Below are 15,203 nucleotides of genomic sequence, written 5' to 3' on the forward strand. Positions count from 1 at the left end.
GTCTTCCTTTGTCCCCAGAAGTTCCACATACTATATTGAATGCTGAAGATACCCACCCACATAGTAATCTCAGTCTCACTACCAAGGGCGATAATACTTTTTTTTTTCTGAGACAGAATCTCTGTATGTATTCCTCGTTGTCCTGGAACTCACTATGTAGATCAGGCTGACTTCTCAAATTCTCAGATATTCCTGTCTCTGCCTCAAGAGTTCTGGGACTAAAGACGTGTGCCATTATACTCAGTTTAATAATACCTACCCCCCTTTTGTTTTTTATAAGCATTAGCACTAACCAAGCACTCTTTTCTGCTCTGAGCAGAAGGTGCCTGGCTTGATGATACCTTAGTTTCCCACTGTGCAAAGGTGTCTGATTGACAGCTGTCATTTGGAAGAAATTATCCTTGAAGCACATTCAACATGAAGAAAGGCAATGACAAGGAGTGGACCAGTCCATTCCTATTCCTGGGCCCATTCTTGCCCTCTGTGTGGTGGCATCTAGATGCAAGACACAATCTTACATTCTCTTTCTCTCTGCAAGGCTATGGTGAGGCCATCTTTGCAGTAAAATGTAGGGCTGCCTCTCAAGAGAGAGGGCAAGACTGGTCCAGGGTCTCTGTGGGACAGCTAGTACGTAACCCTTGAGTATTAAGAGATAATGATGGAGCATGGAGAGGCCTACAGAAGACAAGCTAAAAAGCAATTATAACAGGTTGAGTGAGAGGAACCAGACCCTACTGCATCCTCTATAAACAGTCCCTAGATTTGCACCTCAAACAAGTGCCAGCAAAGCCAAAGAAGATGGCATTGAACTATATGAAAGAGTCACTTAGGGGTTAAAATGACTGATGACTGGCAGTATCATATGTTTTAACCTAAAATTATCTATGCTTATAAATGAAAGTGGCAGGTCCTCTGAGATCACCTGTGGTGAGAGTAAGTGAAGCCAAGAGGCAGGAGAGCTCTGTCCCAAGCCATAGAGTAAAGTGGGGAGTGGCCTATAGAATCATCTCCCTCCAGGTAATAAATGAATGGGACACAGGAACCATTCCTGTGAGCTGCTACCATGTCGGAGGGCCTCCTGGTACTCTAGTCATGATGTGTTTTCAGATGCTTCCTGAGGGCAGGGACAATATCCTAGTTCTCTGTGTATCAGGCCCCAGTAAATAGTCTCTGAATTAAAGTAGAAGCCTCATCAGATAAGAAAAACCCAATAAAAACAAAAGTCTCCTTATTGTAGAGTAAGGTAATAGCAGCTCTATGAAAAGTGGGCACTTGGGGATCTCTAAGAGGAAGGAACAGGATACAGTGTTGGTTAAAGTTATTTGATCTCCAAATGTGTTGTCTTCATGGAGCTTCATGCAAAACTGTTGCTTCCCAGAATGCCTGTTGGCTGATGACAGATGAGTGGGGCTGAAACAGTACATACTGTCTAAGAGCAAGAAGTTCATAGTGTAAACTGAGTTTCTACTTTTAAAAGAAATATGAAAATACTTCAGAGGAAAACCAACTGTTTCCAAAGACCTGGGACTTATTTCAGAAACACCAAATACATATAAATAATTTATATGATATTAATAATAGATTAATTATTCATTGAAATAGGTACCCTAAAGATATGGCTGAGGAAAGTCTAGATCAGCCCAGTTGGCAATGGATATTTGAGAGCAAAATTGCTTCAAATACATTCATTCAAGCTTTTCAATAATTCAAATTGCTTCCACCATTTTATTCTGTACTTTGAAGATCTTAATCTATCCATTTAATTCACTAATTCATTTGAAAATGTATGAAAGGCATCATGCTTAGTGTCATGGGTATACAAAAATGAATCAGGTAGGGAAATTTGCCCTTAAGGATACTTCTATGACAGAGGCACAAAACTAGGAACATGAGAGTCAATGAATATCCATCAAAGTAGAAAGTGTTAAGTAGGCTTTGAAAGAGACAGTGCCCAGAGTTTCCCAAAGGAGTGTTGCCTCTAGTGGGGGCTGAGGGATGACTTCAGAAAGAGGAAAACAGGGATACTGTTGCTGAATGCATCACCTGTCCAGGGAGTAAGGGCAGGAGGGAAGAGCATCCCATGGATGTTCCATGTTTGACCACTGGGGTCGAACTCAGGTTTGTGATATGATTTTGCAGGTTAAGGGAAACTGGGACAATGCATATGGGAGAAGTTCCAATTGCCAAACTTAAGAATTAAGAGGGGGCTAGGGATTAAAAGATTTTCATGCAAGTTCTTCCTGTAAAAAACCAAAGAAACAAAGCATGTGTTTTGAAAATGGGACATCATCAACTCAGCTTTGTCTACCCTGATATTAACATGTTCCATTAACCCACATCTAAGAGTCACCAAAAATATGCTGAATATGCATAGTCCTTCATCGAGTGAATGAGAGTAAAAAGTGCCCTGGTGAGTTCAGGCTAGGTTTTTGTTTTTGTTGTTTTAAACACATGAAGAAAATTAATGAGGTAGTGTTATTTCAGTGTAAGGACATTGACACGTCCTAGAAATATCACTTCACCCTCACCATTATAGTGACTGACTCCAAAGAGGAGCTGTGTGAGAGTAGTACATGAACAAATAAAAAATAAAACAACATGGTACACAGGCAACGGAAAAATTGTGTTGTTTTGAGACAGGCTTTCTTTGTGTAGTCCTGATTGTTCTGGAACTCACTCTATAGACCAAGCAAGCCTTAAACGTCGAGATCTGTCTGCCTCTGCCTCCTGAGTGCTGGGAATAAAGGTGTTGGCTATGATTCCCTGATGTTCTTTGAATAAACTATTGTTTATTGCCTTTATTACCATTATAATTAAATACACACCGTGTCTCACCATTTAATTTTCACATCAAATCAGTGCATTAGAGTACTTCTGTTTGTTACTTAATTTAGGCCAGAATAGTCAATAAGGCTTAAAAGAAGCAAAATTACAACTGAAGTAGAGCTTCAATTTTAGTCCAGACCATCTTGACCCTGAACCCTCTCCTTTACCTTTAAAACTGTAATATTTGTTGGGAGAGGGAGGCAAGTACTAAGTTGGCATATTTCATGGGGCCCTTTTGAAACTCAAAGGCAAAAGTACACATATGCATTGGCTATGGGTTGGGGGTAATCCAGGAGTTGTGCAAAGCACAGCCTATTCTGGAACCAGACTTGAAACAACTGGCTGGGCATTGGGATTTAAGAAGTGGTCAGAGGACCCGGTAAGTGGAAGAAGCAAGAAGAGTAAAGAGTGGATGCCCTAGGCTCTTGGTTTTGCTAACAGTCCTAATTCTGGTTCTAATTATGACCAGAACCTCTCCTCTTCTGTGGTTGTCCCTGACATACAACTTCATAGGTGAAGGTTAGGCCTGCAGAACTCCCTGTGGTGTCACACAGTGGCCAAATACTGGTGCTGATTACCCTACCACCAGCAACTCTGACAAGGACTTTGCTTGGCGTCTGGACAGCTTGTGCTGCCACTAAGAAATGTACTAAAGATGGAAGGGGGAAGCCTTCCTTTCTTTGTTAGCAATGGGAGTCTATGGCTACTCACAGTCTGCATGATAGGTCAGTTCAAAGACACCAACTTCAAGGCCATAAGGGTCCCCCATTAGGCCAAACACTGCCAGAGTTACAGGATTTATCTTCTTCACAAACCCTGGTTGTCTAGAGCAGGTCCACCCAGCTTTGATGAATCCCTGTACCAAGAACCTCACACTACGTGTAAGGCTAAAGCATTATCTCTTGATCTTGGCCTCTTGAACCCCGGGCCAAGAGAAGTGGACTTACTAAAAAAAAAAACAACAAACATTTGATTTTAATTTCCAGTATAAATAAGTAAAGATAAGAGGAATGACTCTGTATTCTGCTTGGCTTTTGAGATAGTGAGAAGCCGGAGTTTGGGACCACTGTCTCTGAAAGCACCAACAAGAGATAATTCTGGGTCACCAGACAGGTAGCAGGCATTCTAGGTCAGTATCAGCAGGTATATGGACTTCCTGAAACCATGTGCCATATTGTGTGAATTGTCCATACGATGTATAAGTATCAGCGAGCATCATATGCATCTTGAACAGCGTTCCTACTGTGGAATCTCGGGTCCCTGTGGGTGCCCTACACGGATCCATAGTTTTCTTGTACCTGGAGAGAATCACGACCTAAAACTGCCTGTGAATTTGTGTCCCAAGAAAGATATCCTTCTGTTCTTGTTTCCTGAGAGGCAGGAACCTTTGCTCCCACACTGCCATGATATGTTGTCACCTGCCTCAAACATTAGCTTGAGGGCTATGGTACCATACTAGAATTGGTGTTCAGCCTTTCAGAAATTGGCAGTACTTTCTCCCTGACTCTTATGAGGCCACTTCATCCTACTATTCCTGGCCCTTCTTTCAGAGATTTGAGGGTAGAAACAGATATTCCTCTGAGTTTAGTTTCCGTCCCAATGAGATTGCAGCAAGACCGCCTCAGACACCAAGCTCAAGGAAATTCAGGGGCCTCTTAGCATTCAGAGTCCTGAACTGAAGAAGCATCTTTGCCCAGGAAAAGAACAAAGCATTCTCACAGAGCTGAGTGAGCCCCATAATTCTGTCTGAACAGAAAGAATACCCCTTAGAGATAAACGGGGCTATCTGTGAGACCTCCATCTCTGAGCTGCAAACCTCCAAGCCAGGGCAAGTGTGACAACAGCTGAATCATAACAAATTAGTTAGCAACAGCATTCGAGTGCATGCGCTCATGCACGCCTGCACACACACACACACACACACACACACACACACACACACACACACACAAGTGTGGAGAAGTCGAGAAGAGAAAGCACTTTCAGAAGCTGGGGAATTGAGGCTATGGAAGTGCAAAGGAGCCTTCAGAGAGTCTCTCCTCTTGCCTGTTCTGAATAGATACCCTGAGGGTCCTTGGATGCTGGTAAGGCTTCAGTGGAGAGGCAGTGAGGGCTGAAGGCTTCGCTCCACTGAAAGCTCAGATGCCCTGCCAAGCATCCTGCCTGTGCAGCTGCTCCACTTGGGATAAGAACCAGAAACCATTGCCAATCAGCAAACTTCAGATCCACACCATTTCTGTGGTACTCATGTACCTAGAAGGGCTCCAGGCCCAGGGTACTCTCTTCTCAGAATGCAGACATTCTTGGCCACTGTCTTCAGAAGCAAGGGAAGGGTGCAGAGAATACCTTTCCCTGCCTTCCCTCAGTCTCTTTTAAAAAAAAGATTTATCTTTATTTTTTGGAGAATACTATATTTACACCATTAGTAACAACCCCATCCCTCTTCCAACTGCCCCTGTGCCCCTCCCCCTCAAGATCAAGACCTCTTCTTTAATTTTTTAATTATTATTTTTACACACACACACACACACACACAGAGAGAGAGAGAGAGAGAGAGAGAGAGAGAGAGAGAGAGAGAGAGAGCATGCAGAGTCCACTTATGGTTGCTCAGATGTAGATGTATTTGGGGCTGACCACTTGAGATTGGATAACCCATCAGGGTACCATCCCTAGAAGGGACTGATTTGTCTTCTCTCAGCAGCTGTTGATTTTCTGGAGTTATTTCCCCAGAGATTGGGCCTTGTGAGCTTTCCCACATGTACTCTGGCATGTCAACTGGTATTGTCATTGCACTGGTCTTGTTTAGGTAGTCATATTGCTGAGTTTTCACAGGTATAGTTTCCCTGACGCATGTAGAAGACACTATCATGCAGCGAAGTCCTCGGTCCTCTGGTTTTACAGCCTTTCTGTCCCCTCTTCCGCTGTGTTCCTTGAGCCTTAGGTATCAGGATTGTATAACAGATGTATTAGTTAGCCTTGGCCACCCCAGATAATTGTTCACTGCATTTTGACTCGTGGTGCATTCCTGCAATGAGCTCCATCTACTGCAAAAGGAACTTTTCTTTAGCAGTGCTCTGTGCTCTCTGCTGGCTCTTGTTCTCTCAGTGGGAGCCTTGGCACTCACTTCTATCATCCCTTCCATCTGCAAGTCCCAACAGGTGTCAGAAGTGCCTGGAGGGAGCCAGTGAAGCAGCCCAACCTCCCCCACTACCAGAGAAGGTGCAGCCAATGTCACAGGGTTGTTTTCAAGAGAGCAGGAAATCTGTGTTTATAGGTGAAAGGTTTTGTTTATAAAAGACTAGTTATGTAGGACAAATTTGGCCTGGGGCTGCTGTCTGCTCCCCTTCCTCTGAGGCGGAAGCTCCCATGGTAGACTGGACTGCACATCCCCAATCCCTGCCTCCAAGCATACAGCTGATATGTTGAAGTCGTGCAGGGCACAGCTGGTGCTAGGGAGTCCGGAGGCTGAATAAGTTATTTCCTTCTTTATATGACATCAAAGCCACAACTCCACAAACACCTTCATTTGAGCAATGGCTTGAATTTTTCCATCAACACCCTTTCTGGTTTGTACCAAGTTATCATTTCCTCACCAGCCACTGGAGATATGGCCCCTGTCTTTGCCTCATATGGCCATGTTGGAATATGTTGGAAAAGTAATCGCCCTCAGGCACTAAATTATCCTTTGGAAACAGATAATCGTAGTAGCTTGGTTACAGCATTACTAAAATAATAGGTACTGGTGTTCCTTTGAATCCTTGAGACTCCAATGGCATGACACTCTCGTCATATGTCCGTGAAGTTCTAGAAACACCAACTGTTGCCCTTATTTCATTAGTTCAGCTGAGGTGCAGTTAAGGAATGAAAATATTGAGACTGCTCAGAGTCTCACACGATGGCACAAGCCTGTCATCCCAGGAAAGGTTGACATCCCTGTCAACTCAGGAAAGCTGAGGCAGGGTGAGTTCAAAGGTAGTCTGAGATAAAGAGTGAGGCCCCATCTCAAAAATTAAGAAAAGGAAAAGGAGGAGAAAGTAGAGAGAAGATCACTTAGATAACCCACCCTCAGTCAGACTTTCCAAAATAGAGGCCTCATTTACCTGTCTCTATATGAGGCCTCCCTGGGACCCACAAACTCTACACTCTTTGAAATGTATGGCAAGGTAGAATTTCCTTCTCACTCATCCCCATCCCCACCCTACCCAACAACCCCTTGACCCCCACCCCCTCAACCCCACTTCTCTTCTTCCATTTATATCTTTTTCGGGAAATTAGAGAAAATATTTAAAGGTCTAATTATCACAACAACCCATTAAAATTTTTCCTTGACAATCAGAAAAGTTGTTTTGCTGCAGAGATGATTTGTTGTGAATAAACTGAGCCCAAACCCTCCTTCATCAATACAGTCTGGCCATCACTGATCAAATACCCGGGCACTTGTCTCCTACACAGTCTTGAGGCCCATGATATTTGCAATAAGTGTCCACATCCACCAAAGTATATAAACAAAGCAGCTACGCATCTCTATATGATCCTGTGAGGCACATGCAATTTGGACTGAGCTAGACACAACTCTAATCCCAGCACCTAGGAAGTGGATGCAGGAGGATTAGAGCTTCTAGGTCATCCTTAGGTATCTAGTGAGTTTGACTTTACTTTTTCAACTCTTCGATTAGCTAGCCAATTAACAATTGTCTCTGCCATGGTCTCTAAAGGGCATTTGTAAAGGAATACTAGAGATACCTGGTCTTAGCAGAGTGTGCTAGCTCATGCTTGTAATCACAGAATTTGAGAGCAGAGATAGAAGAATTACCATTAGCTGGAGGCCAGCCTGGTCTACATAGTGAGTTCCAATCTAGCTAAGCCTACAAACGACAAAACAACAAAAAATCACTGTATCAAAAATTAAACAAATACAGAAAATAAACAACAATGTATTGTATATTTAAAAACTAGTAAGAAAATATGCTTATTCCCAGAACAAAAATATGGCCAGCATGTGAACTACTGTATGTTAGCCTGATTTTGCTATTCCACAATGATATGTTCAGTCCATATTTCTAAGTATGCTGTAGTGTGCAGTAAGTATGTACAATACCTGTTCCTTTAAAAATATGGAATGCAAAAGTGTGTGTATGTGTATATATAGAAAAATACATAAAAGAATATATAAGTTGTTGCTTACTCTATTGTGGGAACTCATTCAGCCAATAGTCTTTGAGGTACCAGCCCCTCCAGGGCAGCGTCTCAGATGCCACGGTGGACACAGAGCAAGCTCTTGCTGTCTTTTGGGAGGTGGTTGCTGAGGTGGTGGTGCTGCCTAAGGGAAGAAGACCTCCTCAGTACTCTGCTTTGTCATTCCTGAGTGATTCCTCAATAAATACATGACTTCCCTTATCTGCGTTTTTGTGGAGTCTATTACAATCGTCCATTACACCACCCCCATTACATAGTTTAACAACTTATATATTCCTTTATGTACTTATAATAATCAATCAACTCACTTCTATAACAATGGCATTGCATAATTATGTGGGCTAAAGTTATATCCACTGTACTGACAAAGAACCCAAAGTTTAGGGGCATAATCTAAACTTGACCTAGATACACTGACTCCTTCCCAGAAAACTCCTTGGAATATTTCAAAAAACAAGACTCATTTCAAAGGCAACCATTTATTCCAAATATGCATTACAATGTTTGATATCTAAGCAAAGGGAAGAGGGAGGGCAATCATGCATATGTTATTTCTTATCTTGCCTCATTACACAATCAAATTATAGTTCCTGATACATGGAATAGTGAGCCTCATTCTTGGCTTTGTTTTTGTTAATTTCACAATGGAGTTTCTGGTCTACTAATCAACCTCATGCTTGGCTTTTCCTCCCCTGGAGTACTCACTCAGGAAGGCGAACACTCTGTTAGAGGAAGCTAACTGGGGGCTCTAGGCTGTAGAGTCCAAGTGGGTCCAGCATCTCTGCCTGCCCCTTAACCCCTTAAAGCTGGGCTCTGTTGTCCCATGCTGGTCCCTCCTGAGGAGAGCCTGCAGCTTTAAGAGGAAAAGAAGGCTTAAGCAATTTCCTCCCTCATTTAATTCACTCAAAAAGGTATGTACAAGCTTCCTCTAGGCCCCTTCACAGCCCCTTCCTTGTGTTTGGGAACACCCTAATGATTTTTAAATAGAGACTTTGCTCTTCAAAACCAACCCTTCCAGAAGCAGCCCTTCTTCAGTCACCTTTTGTTCTGAAAAACAAACCAGAGGACAAAAGACTGTCCAGGAACAGAGGCTCCTGGTGTGGTGTGGTCAAGGCTACCTCCCTCCCAGTAGTGCTGACTCTGAGCCAGGGAATGGCCATGCCTGGCTGCTGGAAGCTCTTTGATGGGAATGGAGGGTTTGCTTGCTTATTTATTTATTTTGTTTGGCAGTTCCTTAGATGTACATTGTTTTGGTTTTCTTTTTAATTTTTGCAAAAGTCTACTTATATACTTAGACCTTTTAAAGCAAATTATTCTGGGGATGGAACCCGGGCCTTAAACATTCTAGGCAACTGTTGAGCCATTGAATTATATCCCTGGCCTCATTTAATCATTCTAGTTCCAAAGGCAAAATGGCAGGACTAGGCAGGTGGCTAAGTAGTCAAGATCACTTGCTGCTCTTGCAGAGAACTGGAGTCACTTACGTGAGGCAGCTCACAATGCATGTAGCTCTAGCTACAAGGGATCCATCACCCTCTTCTGGCCTCTGTGGGCACTCACAGCCACATGCCCATATGTGTATACACAGACATGCAGAGAGACTCATAATAAAAAATAATGAAATATTAAAAAGTATATTTTAAAGGCAAAAGTGACATTAAAATGAATATGCAAAGACATTTCCCATCTGTACCCTCACTTCCCCATGAACCCTTCTATACAGATAGTGGTTTTTATTCATTTCTTATCCATCCTTCCACTCCACTGTGAAATAAGCTCTCTCCTTTTCTTCTTGAACAAGCATTCTCATTGGATTTGCTAGCACTCCCAAGAAGGGTAAATCCTAGCTTTTCAAAGTGAAAAATTCTTTGTCTTTTGTATATAAATCACAAATATACATTATGCATACAGGACATAAACAGATGTTCATGGTATTAAAATTTCATGGCAAGGTAGGGATTAGGGGGGAAAATGTCTTAAGAGTCCTAAGAGGGTAGTATTGGGGGGGGGGAGGTGAACATCATGGCTACAGAAGGCAGCACACAGAGCATACCCTCCTCAGCACTTTCTTTCCCACTTTATATAGCCGAGGGACCTTTCCATGTCAATTCATATAGATTTACCTCATCGTTTATATAGAGCCCTAGAATTCCACTGTGCAGATAAACCATTATTTATTTAACCATATCCCCATTGATAGATACTGGGGTTTATTCTAATTTTTGGCTATTGCAGTGTCATGGGGGATAAGCCTTTCCCGTACAGTGAACACATGCACAGGCAACAGGCTTGTATGTCTAAGAGTAAATTATTTAAAGATATGATTGCACATGATCACATTTCTGTTACTCACACTCAAAGCCTCCACCTCATGTAATAAGAAACCAATTTCCTCTAAATAGCTATCTCCAATATTTCTGGAGGTTCCTGAACTGGGTTTTGAGCCAGAGATAAGGTGGACACTCACTTCTGGGGTCTTCTCTGGGATATTCTAAATATATAGTTTATACAGTGTTGAAGAAGGGTGACAGGGTCATCAACTTAACAGAGAGAGGACTGTCTGTGACTCTGTATCTCAGGGAGAGAGGGTGGCTCTGCATATTGGCCTCAACTAGAACTTGACATGCTTTCCCGACAGTCTGGAGCCTTCATCTTGTAGGCTGGAAGCTCCCAGAAAAGCTGATTACAACCTAGCCATGGCTTTCTAATGCTTGGGAACAAAGGGCCCTGAGCAGGGAGGTCATGCTGCATGAAATACCAAGACTGCCACACAATCAGCTTCCTTCCCCATCGCCTCATGCTGTAGCCACATAGGAAGGGGAGTCACCTTTCCCTGAACACTGTGGGACAGCACTGCCCTCTCTTCCCACGGCAGGCAGTACTGCAGCAGGTGCACTGCTCTCCTGTGGTCCAGCTCTCCCTGTGATCTGGTCTGCAGTTAATTGCTGGCTCCTGACACATTTATGCTTAACACCACAACCAACCCGATGAAGATTTTATTTGATCCTTAAATTATTTAAAGCCAGTGTAATCATATTTGCTTTCAACAGAAATCTGCTGTATTCATGAGTTTGAAAGCAGCCTAATAAAGCCTCTAGGTGGCTCACTGCCCACTTGGGGCTCTGCTAGTATCCCCTGGTGGGGGCGTCCACCACAGTAGGAGGGGTAGTCCCCCTGCCTCTCCATGGAGCTTGTTAACCAAGGTCAAATAAATCACAAAGCAGAGAAATTTTATGCAGCATTACAGTCACATCTGAGCTATTGCTGGGCAGGATTTTGACTTTGTAATTTATTCAAGACTTCCTCTCCTTCATTTCTCAGGCAGCTTCCTGAGACAACAGCGCTCCCGGCTTCATTCTGTAGGCAACCCTGGACTCCCACCCAGCCCAGCTCACAGAATAGTTTTTGGTTGAATGAAAGAATTTAAATAAATAAGCAAACATCTGCCATAAACATGACTCCAGAGATGAAGTGGGCCTGGCTCCTTCTGCCTCCTATGCAGCTTCTGGAAGCGCAATAAGGCTGTGTGCCCTCAAGAAAGGTGATAGAAGTGTCGAACTACACTATGCATCACAGTTCCATTTGCTCTGCCAACAGTGTTAAAAATGGCAGGTTTTTCATACAGAAATAGAGGAAGAGCCATGAGTGCTTCGGTATGTCAACTGCCACAACACTTCTACCCACGCGGACCTGGCTCTGCACCTCCTCTGCTCCCACAGCCCACTGGTATTTCATTCACGGTACAAACAGTGGAAACAGATGTCAAGATTCAAGTGTTTCCTTCCTCTCTTTGCACCCCCCACCCCTCCCGCCATGCCTCCACCCACCCATGGTCGTTCTTCAACCCTCCAACAACAGATCTCTCTCAGGCTTGTACGCACTGCTCTCTCTTCATTCTCTCTCATCCTCATTCTTGTTCTCTGGCTTCCGCGCTCTCTCCCATTCTTCCCCGCCCTGTCTGTTTCCAATCAATACATTTTCTCCCATCTGTCCTTCAGTTTCAAAGACAGGTGTGACAGAAACCAGTAGGCCAGCCCCAAATTAGAAGAAATGACCCAGGTCCTTAAAAAAACTGTGTGGGGTCTAGGCATGGTAACATACTTTTAGAGGCTGAGACAGAAGGATTGCAAGTTAGAGGCCAGAGCTTGTAACATAGGAAACCTATGAGACTGTGTCTCTTAGAAATAAATGACAGAAGCTACACCCATAAAATCTCACCAAAATGGCTACCTGACAACAGTAGACATGCTAATGTGGATGGGGGAAGCCCATGAGGCCTCATCTCTAGAAAAAACTACAGGCAACCAAGGGATGCTGAGAGTAGGAGACATAGAGCTTCCAGGGAAAAGCACACAAATTGGTTATCTAACACCAAATGGTTGGCCTTGAAAACATATGCATACAGTTACAGTATACAGTAACATTATACAGACTGAGCATGTAGGATTTATATATTTTATGTGTTTAGGAATATATATTATAAATATATATTTCTTTATTGATATATGTATATCATGTATATATGTATATATATCAACAAAGAAAAAAGAGGCCATGAATTTGAAAGAAAATGGTGGAATATATGGGAGGGTTTGGAGAGAGGAAAGGAAAGAGGAAAATGATTCAATTGTATTACAATATAAAAAAATTAAAAAATCAAGGTGGAGCATGGCTTGGTGATGGAGTGTTTACTCAGCACAAAGGCCCTGAGTTCCATCCCCAGAAATACACACACACACACACACACACACACACACACACACACACACACAAAGGAATGTGTGAGAAATTGTGTGAAGATCTCCTCTAAAATGTTAGGAGTTAGAATGTGTCTTTGACAATTGTCTTCCTTCTCTTAATTTTTTCTACATCTGGGGAATTCTGAATCTTGAACTTCTTCCTCCATATCCTACCCCTGGCCTAGCTGGCAAGGTTTTATCTAATGGATCAAACCATATTGCCAGATGTGAAGTCCTACAATAGAGGCCTAGGTCTCACAGTGGTTTATTTATTACTTATTGTTATTATTACTATCTAAAAGATTTCTCTGGATTACAGACTCTTAGAAATCTAAGGCTGGGTTTATACCATCTCTAGAGATGCCACACAGTCTCAGTGTTGCCCCTGGTCAACGACAGCAGGGCTCTACACTCTGAGAAGGAAAGTGCATGATAGTTCTCCTGGTTACTTGGGACCAGTTCTTCCTTCTTTCTCACTCATAATTCCAAAGAATAACTGTCTAAGGTGTCATGAGGGCAGAATCCTGAGATGCTGTGCTAGCTGGAACAGCCCAGATGCATGGTAACATAATATCCTAGCATATCATGTTACTGCAGGGTGGTAAAGCCAGAGCAGAGTGCTCTCCTGAGTCCCCCCACTGCAATGCAAGTGGGTTATGGAAAGTCATTGCCTACAGTGCAGGCCCCTCCCCCCAAGCTTGGGGGCCTGGCTCATACTGATTCCTGGGCATCTGTTATTTCTTTTCCTATCTCTCAGAAATAACTTAAATATTATATTGAAAAAATATATTAAAAGTGTACTCGAACTCTAAATCAGCATTGAGAAACATCCTACAACCCCCCCAAATTATTAATGGGATGTAATTGGGTCAATTCACAAAGAAGAAAACAAGCATTACTTATTCTATTTCTTTCTTACACAAACATGCCAATACGCAAGGTTCTGTGTGTTAGAGTGGAAAAATATGCAAGATGGAAGAGCACAACACTATCAATGATAATTAATAAATAGCCTTTGTGAGCACTGCCAGTCAATTCTATATGGGACTGACCTACTTGCTCTGTATAATAGTCAAATGTGGTAGTTTCTGTTGTGCTCATCTTACAGTTGAAAGGGCTGATATAGGAAGAGGCCAAGTGAGTCTGGCAGTGGTGGTGCACACCTTTAATCCCAGCACTTGGGAGGCAGAGACATATCTCACTGCATTTGAGGCCAGCCTGGTCTCCAGAGTGAGTGCCAGGACAGGCTCCAAAACTACACAGAGAAACCTTGTCTTGAAGAACAATAAATAAATAAATACATAAGCTAAGAAACTTAGCTAGCATTTGTATCCAGAAAAACTGACTTCAGCACCTACATACTTAACTACTGTACTGGGGAGTTAAACAACCATGTGTGTTTCAGAAATAATGAACAGGGGTCCTTAAAATCATCTGAAATAAATAACTCTGGGAATACAGAGGAGATGGAGATTACCCAGGAGGCCAAGGGATAAGAGTCTCAGCCATGGCTCATGAAAGAGATGACCATTTGTGCTCAACCTTAATAATTGGTGGGTTTGAAATGCTGGGACTGTCGGATGAGCTTTCCAGGTGCCTATTGGAGTCCTAGCAGCAATAAACAGCAGGGGCTTGTAGATGAAGAGTAAATTGTCCAGCAATACAGTTGAGAGAGAGTCTTGTGCTATAGAAGAGGAGATCGTGTGTTTTATATTCTGAGCATTCTAAGGTATGATTCAGTCACACAGGAGCATATAATTGGCAGAATGTCAGAGCGTATGTTGGGGTGCTAGGAAAAGTGACAGGCCTGGAAACACTTAGCAATGGGTGTTAAAGGAGGGAGTCACTCCTCTGTCATGGTTTTCAAAACTCTCCTAGAATATAATTTTTAATAAGCTCATGCCCTAAGCTGGCTCAGCTTCTTTTTTACTTGTCTTTGTTTCTTGAGACAAGGTCTTGCGTCTTGCTACTGGCTATGTAACTAGGTAGTTTTTAAACTCATGGCAATCCCCCTGCTTCAGCCTCTGGAGTGTTGGGATTTCAGTTCAATTTTTAAGGTGAAGTGTCACCTAGTTCAAAACAGAAATAACGTGGCATAGACAGCTCCTCAAGCAGGCCAGTGACCAGTCAGTGAATATGTCCTCTCTCTCTAGGCCCTGTGAATGCATGCCCTGCTGGAGATGGCTAGAAGCTTCCCAAAGTTTAACAGCATGCCACCTTGCATAAAGGACCATTTGTAAAACAATGTGGCCTCTGATGGACTATTTAGGACTGTCTCAGGTCCATATTTTTCAGGCAGAATGATTTACACAAAGATGAACTAGTAACTTCAAGTCTGGAAAGTGTCAACAGTAGGGGAATGCAGCCTTTGGTCTGCCCAGGCCTTGCCTGCAGCTCTGGCCCTGTCAGTTGTGGGAAGATGAACACAGTGCTGAAGACCTC

This window comes from Cricetulus griseus, chromosome 2 (assembly GCF_003668045.3).
Source record: "Cricetulus griseus strain 17A/GY chromosome 2, alternate assembly CriGri-PICRH-1.0, whole genome shotgun sequence".
Taxonomy (NCBI): domain Eukaryota; kingdom Metazoa; phylum Chordata; class Mammalia; order Rodentia; family Cricetidae; genus Cricetulus; species Cricetulus griseus.